Source organism: Cryptomeria japonica, chromosome 10 (assembly GCF_030272615.1).
Source record: "Cryptomeria japonica chromosome 10, Sugi_1.0, whole genome shotgun sequence".
Classification (NCBI taxonomy): Eukaryota; Viridiplantae; Streptophyta; class Pinopsida; order Cupressales; family Cupressaceae; genus Cryptomeria; species Cryptomeria japonica.
The window spans coordinates 335,431,996-335,441,498 of record NC_081414.1 but is presented as its reverse complement, the minus strand read 5'-3'; positions in this window follow the sequence as shown (position 1 = coordinate 335,441,498).

The window sequence follows — 9,503 nt, the reverse complement described above, 5'->3', positions numbered from 1 at the left end:
TCAGAGCACTTTTTGGAACATCCCGAGAGTAGGGGAAGGAAAGTATGATTCCAACGCAACAAATGGCTCGAAAATCGCATCTCCCAAACTCAAGTTATGATAAGATGAATGAGAGAGGAACAATTAGGGTTTCACAAAGTAAGAATAAATGAACGAGAGTATATACTTCGAAAGTGACACTTGTATTTGTCACTTTGTCGATTTAGAATACTATTCAGTGCAATGGAGCCCACCTAGCCATCACCATGGCTTCACGACGATCGGAGCGTCCCATGAGGATCGAGATCCTACGCCAGGCCGTGATCGACGACGAGCCACTGGACGAGGTGAGTTGACTGAACATTTGACTTTTGATTTTTTCTCATGTTTGACTTTTCTGTGATCGTATGCGGGCCTTGAGGCCGACCGGGGCCCACCCAGGGCGCCATGGTCCCTGAGGGGCGCCCTGGTCCTTGTAGGGCGCCATGGTCCCTGACAGGGTGCCATGGTCCCCTCAGGGCGCCATGGTCCCCAGTCAGGGCACCATGGTCCCTAGTCAGGGCCTGGCGAGAGGTTACAAGGCTAGCATACAATGTACAATAGTTTGCATTTGCGATTTCGATGATCGAGTACTGATTATCGTCATGTTTTCATTTTGCAGGGTCTCCCGTACATGAGAGAGCACACAGCGGGACATATTCTTCGCACTTTGCGAGATCAGATTCCACGGCTGACTCAGTCAGAGAGAGACACACTTTCGATTGTAGGATTGTGGTACGTGATTCTCATGTCGGCCATTCGATTTCATCCTGCGATGCTGATGGCCTTGATGGAGCGATGGGATCCTGACACATGCACTTTTCACCTTCCAGTAGGAGAGCTGACAGTCACACTTGAGGATGTGTACCGTATACTTCGTCTTCCTATCAGAGGAGCGACAGTTACATACGCGACCGATCGGTCAGCGGAGGATCATCAGAGAGAGCAGGTGTATTGCATAGGGAGAGTCATGCCGAGCGAGACGAGAGGTCGCATCATGGTCAGCTGGCTCTTACATCCTACAGGGGAGGTACCACTTCTGAGACGCCTTATGATAGCCATCATAGCACTAGCCGTCTGCCCTAATGGGTGAGGGACACACATGCATGGGGGTCTCACATGGTGTATCAGAGCGATGGAGAGACACAGGAGAGTGTATGCGTGGGGTCAGAGCATGCTTGCACATCTCTATCACGACCTTGAGGAGTATGTATTCGGACAGGGGTTCAGTTTGATGACATGCACACTTCTACAGGTGTGGATTTTAGAGCATTTCACATGCACTAGGCCCGTTGGCTTTCCACTGAGTACAGCGAGCGAGCGACCTAGGGTGTTCACTTATCCACTTACCAGCGAGTGGAGATTTGGAGATTTATTATATTGGAGAGTGATTATTGACAGACTGACATCCGAGGCGATAGTGTGGAGACCTTACCTACTGATGCACAGATGGGATGGTATGGAGAGACAGTTAGCATGTCTACAGAGGAACCACCTACTGCAGGGACGATATGCACACATCATAGTCCCCTTCTACTTTGACCGAGTACGGAGGCAGTTCGGACTAGAGCAGTGTGTTCCAGCCGATGTGCCCATCTATACTCGACACTCACGGGTCCTTCCCAGACCTGGAGCAGTAGCGAGACCGACGATAGATGATATTGAGACGACAGACTTAGAGGGATCTGATCAAGATGTAGTCACTGACTATTCTGCAGAGCCTGGAGCACAGCGTAGATATGTTTCATGGTTCATGAGATCATATCCAGGTTCTATCTTTCCACCAGATCATCCGACAGGCTATCCAGGCCCATGGAGACATGGAGACCTAGACGAGGATGAGGGATCCAGGTCAGAGGATCTAGAGGAGGGAGAGGGTCATGAGGAGGCGGGGGATCCTGATCCACCTATAGGCGATCAGCCCAGTGACGAGGAGGAGGAGGATGAGGATGCAGATAGAGAGGAGGACGAGGAGGAGGATAGAGATGATGAGGAGGAGTCGGATGCAGCTCCCCACCATTCAGGAGATGATACCATAGCTCTGGATCCACCTCCTATTCTCCAACAGGGGGAACAGGAGGCAATACGGAGACCTGTCACCAGTACCGTCCAGCCTACACCCATCATGGATAGAGTATACGAGCGAGGGGAGCCTAGCGGTTCTCAGTCACAGATACTACCATATCATGATCCCTACTGGCATGAGGGAGATCCAGGTATAGTAGGTTTATATTGATTGATTAATGTTTTGATGATATAGAATGGTACTAACAAAAATTTGTTCTACTGCCACAGCTAATGTGCAGGAATGGCATTCCTTGATTCAGCAGGCAATGACAGACATTTCCATGATAGCACAGATCCCCAGTTCCTCACAGATTGCCTATAGGCCTCAGGGGAACGCGGGTCGGCATGAGGATTTGTTTTTCCCATTTTGAGTATAGGTAGATATATGGAGGGAGAGAGAGAGAGTCCTATCAGAGGACCTCCAGCAGGCGCGGCAGAGAGAGAGAGTCTTGTCAGAGGACCTCCAGCAGACGCGGCGAGATCTAGCAGCGGCTCAGACCGAGGCTACCACCTATCATGCGATCCTTATGGATAGGGATCGTAGGAGTTCCTCTCGGAGTCACTCACGATCTATATCACGCTACACACCCATGGGTCCACCTTCACGGCCAGACCAGGAGGGAGCATCCAGTCGACACTCTCCAGCCACTAGCCCTAGGGATAGGAGATGATTTTATGATGTACAATGACCTAGATTTGTATATGATCCACACATATATATATATGTATATATACATGCTTCTCTTTTGTCTCAAATGTGTTATCTTTAATGCTTCAAACAATGTATATTTTGTTTTGATTAAATCTAATTCATTTGGTAAATGTACATGTATATTCAGAATTTAATTTCCATGTGATTGATTTCTCAATGCTCCATGATTAAATTGATACATGTGTGACTTAACTAAATATTTAATCAAGTACAACATTGATGATAAGGAAGAGATATGCATTAAGTCTAAGAATCATATAACTAATGTGATTTAATTTTGAACTTAAACACAACATGATACAATTCTACTTAATACATAAAGACTTTGTATAATATGCTAGCATAATGAGAAATGTAAACCTTTTACAATTTACATTAATGAATTCAAGACAAACTATAAAGTAAGAAGACATGCTTGTCAGGAACGAAGCAATATAGATTAAACGACATAACATTTAATTCTATTTTGCTTTAATTAAGAAATACTAACATATTATCCAATGTTGAGGAATTTGAAAAGAAGATAGATAAGAAATGAAGAATTAAGCATAATATCTACGCAAGTGCATAGCATTGATAGGTTCTCTAAGAGGTGTACCGTCTACATCCGCTATTTTGTAAGCACCTGATCCATAATCCTCAATAACGATATATGGTCCAAGCCAATTAGGACTAAATTTTCCCTTTTCAGCAGGCAAGGCATTCACATTGTGCTGATTCTCATAAAAGACTAAGTCACCTACTGAGAAGGAACGTTGAATAACCTTGTCATTATAGCTTCGTTGTAGAGTTTTGTGATACGCTTGAATATGCTCAAGAGCGTTTATGCACTGTTCATCAAGCATCTCAAGCTGTTGAAGTCGTTGTTCCTTATAAGAGTCATCATCTACTATACCTTTGAGAGAAACCCTCAGTGATGGAATTTCTAACTCTAAGGGCATAATAGCATCAACACCATAAACAAGATTATAAGGAGTAGTTCCCGTAGCAATTCGTACACTCGTTCGGTAGGCCCAAAGAGCATAGATCAGCTAGTTACTCCAATCCTTACCATGTTTATTCACGGTTTTGCGAAGAATTTGTTCAATTATCTTATTGGATGATTTGGCTTGGCCATTTGATTGAGGATAGTAAGGTGTAGAAAATTGATGTTTGATATGATACTTCTCGAGGAATTTCTTCACGTCCTTGTTCTTAAACGATGTCCCATTATCTGAGATAATAGTGGAAGGTATCCCAAATCGAGAAATGATGTTTTCTAAGAGAAATTGACAAATCACTTCAGCAGTAGTAGAGCAAAGAGGAATAGCTTCTACCCACTTCGTAAAGTAATCTGTTGCAGTTATAATGAAGGTGTGTCCTTGAGATGAAGGAGGAGAAATTTTTCCAATAAGATCCAAACCCCATGCGAAAAAAGGCCAAGAAGCTACTTGAGAACGAAGTTCTTGGGCAGGAGCATGAATCAGATTATTGTGTTGTTGACATTGATGACATTTTTTAACAAATGAAAAGGAATCCTTCTGCATAGTTTGCCAATAGTATCCCATACGAAGCAACCTATGAACCAGGGATTTGCCCCCAAAATGCCCCCCACAAGCACCTGAATGTGCCTCTTCAAGAGCAACGGGGATTTCCGACTTGTTAAGACAATGAAGGAGAAGACCATCATAACCCCTTCGGTATAGGACATTAGAAAGAATGATATACCTAGCAGATAGCTTGCGGATTCTAGCCCTAGTGTTCCTATTAGCGGAATCGGGAAAGGTTCCATCAGTCAAATATCTTACGATATGCGAGTACCATTCGTCTGAGTCTACAAAGTCACAACATGTTATCAAGCTAGAATCATCTTCGATAGCCGGAGAAATAAGATTGTGAATAACGAAATTAAGATCGATCATAGGGTCCTCTAAAGATACTAGAGAAGCCACACATGCCATTGCATCCGCATGTCGATTATCTTTTCGAGGAACGGGTTCCATGGTATAAGAATCGAAATTTTGTAATAAAGAGATAACAAGATCTTTATATTGTGATAATTTATCTTGTTTTGCTTGATACACTCCTGTTACTCGTCTTATAATCAATTGTGAATCTCCATAGATATGTATGTGTTTTATATTCAGAGCCAAGGCTGCTTTTATTCCTGCTTTAAGAGCCTCATACTTAGCAACGTTATTGGTACATAGGAAACTTAGACGATATGATAAAGGAATAGGTTTCTTTGTAGGAGAAATCAGAACAACCCCTGCCCCTGATCCCGTATGACACTTAGAGCCATCAAAGTACAACTCCCAAGTTTCATCTTTCTCTATAGAAAGAATGAAGTCGTCAGGAAAGGACTCAGGGTTAGGGAAGGAGAAAGGTGAAGGGGCCTCAACTAAGTGATCGGTCAACGCTTGTCCTTTAATTGCTCTTTGTGAAACAAATTTAAGGTCAAATTCAGTTAACATCATAACCCACTTAGCTAGACGTCCTGATAAATCAGTTTTAGAGAAAAGATGCTTCAAAGGATCAAACTTTACCATGACATGGACTTCTGAATTCAAAAGATAATGTCTCAATTTCTGAGTCGCAAATACCAAGGCCAAGCATTGTCTTTCTATCGCAGAATATCGGGTCTCATAATTGAGTAAGGTATGACTTATGTAATAAACCGGACATTCCTTACCATCTTTATCATGTTGTGCCAACAATGCTGCGAGAGCATGAGAGGAAGCAGCTGTATACAGAAGGAAGGGTTTAGAAGGTTCGGCAGGTTGAAGAATAGGAGGACTAGCCAAATACACTTTTAAATCTTCGAATGCTTGCTGACAATCCTCATTCCATTGAAAAGTGATATCCTTTTTAAGAAGTTGAGTAAAAGGAAAGGTACGATCCGCAAGCTGAGACACGAACCTACGAATAGCTTGAATCTTTCCTTGTAAGCTTTTAAGTTGAGACACATTTCTAGGAGGTGGCATGTTGACAATAGCATCTATTTTCTTAGTGTCCACCTCAATCCCACGATGCGAAACTATGAATCCTAATAGTTTTCCACTATCCACACCAAAAACACATTTTCGGGGATTCAAGCGCATGTGATATTTATGAATTCTTTCATAAATTTGTCGGAGGATTTTAACATGATCCATGCGAAGAAAGGATTTGGCCAAAATATCATCAACATAATCCTCTAAAATCTTATGCATATAATCATGAAAGATAAGGGTCATCGCTCGTTGATAGGTTGCACCGGCGTTTTTAAGTCCAAAAGGCATCATTATCCAACAAAACATACCCCAAGGAGTGGTGAAAGCAGTTTTGAATTGATCTTGAGGGTTAATAAAAATTTGATTGTAACTTGAAAAACCATCCATGAAGGATAACAAGGCATGTCCTGCCGTAGAATCAACTATCATGTCAATGTTTGGAAGAGGGAAATCATCTTTCAAGGAAGCTTTATTCAAATCTCGAAAGTCAGTACACATTCTTATTTTGTTGTTTGGTTTAGCCACAGCGACAATATTTGAAATCCATGGGGAATAGTCAATAGGGCGGATAAATCCAGCCTCCAATAATTTTTCAATCTCAGCCTTAACAAGCAGAGCCACCTTAGGATTCATTTTTCGAATCTTTTGTTTCACGGGCTTAGCATCAGGAACTAAGACAATATTATGAGTAACAATCTTAGGATCTATACCAGGCATGTCAGAATATGCCCAAGAAAAGATCTCAGGGAATTCATGCAATAGTTCTTCATATTGTTTATGTTCCTCTTCATCCAAACATTTCCCAATTTTAATAACTTTCTCTTTATTGCAAAGGTCTATCTTAACATCAGTGGTATCACTTATGAGAAGATTACTTTGTTGAGGAGTGTCCTTTAACTGAGGGAATTCTTTCACAATCTCATCATTATCAATCTCTTTTCCAAAATAGGCTTCGGTGTTCAAACAATAAGGGAGTCCCCTATTGTGATGATAACGAGGAAGAGTGTCATAGGCTCCCAAGAACTCAGCTAAAGCATCATCGGTAGGGAAGATATCCAAAGCACAGTCACCCGAAGGATCCCCATCAATATACTCAGGGTGCTGCATTGATAGAGATGTAGAAATAGCATTAACACTAATGCATGGTCTTTTAAAAGCTTTAGTACGTCTGCAGGGATTATAGCCAAGTCCAAAGGCATAATTGTGAAAATTAGTCTCTAGAGGAACTCTTATCCCTTGTTCATTAGCACCACAACCTTTTCCATGATACCCATGCTTAGCGAAAATGCGAAAACCGCGACCATAACGATCAACCATTTCAGGAAGAGAAGGTGGTTTTTCATAAGACAAAGAATCAAACTCTTCATAATTATAGATGTGAGGAGAAGAAGTTTGAGAAGCAGCCACAAAATTATTACTCATAGATTCAGGTAAGGTTGATTGATTTTTAGCTTCTTCTTTCTTTTCAACTTTATGATTTTCAACTTCTTCCTTCTTTCCAACTTTAATTTCTCTAGAAGGAACCTTATATTCACCTACAAAGGTAGGGTTAAAATCAAGAGATCCCCAATCATCCTCTGCGAGAACCTTCTCAGGATCAAAATCCTTTTTATGTGTATTTTCAAGTCGAGAAGGATCTTCTTCAAGAGTTCTAGACTCATCTGAAGGATTTTGATCATCGGAGAGCGAAGACTCATCGATAGGTTTCTTGTTTAAAGAGTCATCACTAGACGAGGATGGCTTAGAAGAATCTCCTTTGGAATTAGATGTTTGTAGACAAGCTTGAAAATTAGTATCACCCATCAAGGTGTATGTCTTATTGTTATAAACGAATTTAACTTGTCTATGCAATGTAGAGGGGACAGCTTGCATGCTGTGAATCCAAGGCCTCCCTAATAACAAGTTATATGTTAAATTTCCAGGCATAACATGGATAGGAGTAGGCAAAGTAACAGGTTCCACTGTGAGAGGTAAGGTGATGATACCTAATGAAGTCTTAGCCACATTGTCAAAGCCACGAATGGGACGAGAGTCGGGCTCCATAAGAGATGTATCCACATTCATCTTATGCAATAAATTAATGCTACACACATTAAGGCCAAAGCCATTATCTACTAGTGTTCGTCTTATAGCAGTGTCTTTCATGACAACCACAATCATCAAGGGATCATATTGTTGTTGAATTTCACTAGTAGGCAACTCATCTTGGGTAAACACAATTTGAGCTTTAGGATTCATCACAGAGTTAACAAAAGATGCTATATTACTAGATGTATTCGGTGGAGGAACATTCAAATCTTTCAAGGCATCTTGTAACATTCCATGATAAGCAGAAGAAGTTTGAATCAAATCCCAAAGGGATATCTTAGCAGGGGTAGCTTTAAGCTGTTCTATGAGATCATATTCCTTACCCATAACTTGCGAAATACGGGGAGCTTGAGGAAGAATTGGTTGAGGATTAGGAAGAGAGACTGGAATAACAGGAGGAGGATTAGGTTGCCTATTATTTCTGGTATGATAGGTATGGGCAACCGCATGATAACTCTCTCTAGTTATTTTCTTAGCATAATTGTAAGGACTTATAGGTTTTCTTCCTTGCACGGTGATGATTGGTTTATTCGGAGTACAAAAGGAATCATGATCATACCTTCCTTGGACAGTCAGGAGAGGTGTTTTAGGACTTTGAAAGGTGGGAGAAGGATAAGCACCTTGGACTTCAAAGAGAGGCTTGTTATATTCATTCAAATTTATCATGTTAACCAATTTAGAGGTCTTGTTTTTGTTTAAAGGTTTCGACAAAGCCACAAAGTCATCAAGAGCATCATCCAACAAAGCATGATCATATCGGTTAAAAGGTTTGTCTTTTGATTCAAAAGGAGACATCTCGTCATAGAGGGGATTATTGAAAACAACCATGTTACTAGATTCAGGGGAAGAGTGGATAGGAATGTATCCTTGAGAGGAACCATTCGACTTATCTTTCTCATCACACCTAAATGGCATAGTAACAAGGTTTATGAGTTTTTGGTAAAATGAAGGTTTAGCATCCTTAGGGTTCAAAAACTCATCTAAAGCTTCATCTAATTCATCTTGGCTATACTCATAATAATCCTCAAAAGCATGAACATTTTGCAAATAAAAATCTGACATTTTGAAAAGATTGCATAAAATTTAAACACACAATGCAAAGAAACACACTCTTCTCCCTCTCTCTTTTTTTTTTTTTTTTTTTTTTTTTTTGCCTTTTTCTCTTTTAATGAAATGAAATGAAAACACACTAAATCTAGATCTAGATCTAACAAATGCAATGCAAGAGGAAGCAATGATAGATTCACGTCGGGTTCACCAAAATGTGTAGGGGAAAAAGCGAGACTAGGTTAATCATGCCCTAATCCTACCTTTTGACACACATTACGGAATACGAAAGAGCCTAGAGATATCACACAATGGGCTACTTCTTTTGGTGAAAGAGAGAGCCACGGGATATCTATTAGGATTTCTATTCCCTTGTTGAAATTGTAAGATCAAGTGATGCAAGTTTAAACCCTAATCCCAAAATGCAAGTACGAACCAATAACAAGATTGCAGAATTGAGATTAAACAATGAACAACTGTAAGTACAAGGACGAAATAAGAATGTAGATATGTACCCGGAGTCGAAATCGGACTGGAAATGTTCGGGACGGGGGCGTGAGCGCCACTGTCCTGAAAACTGCACCGGAAACTGCTGTTCT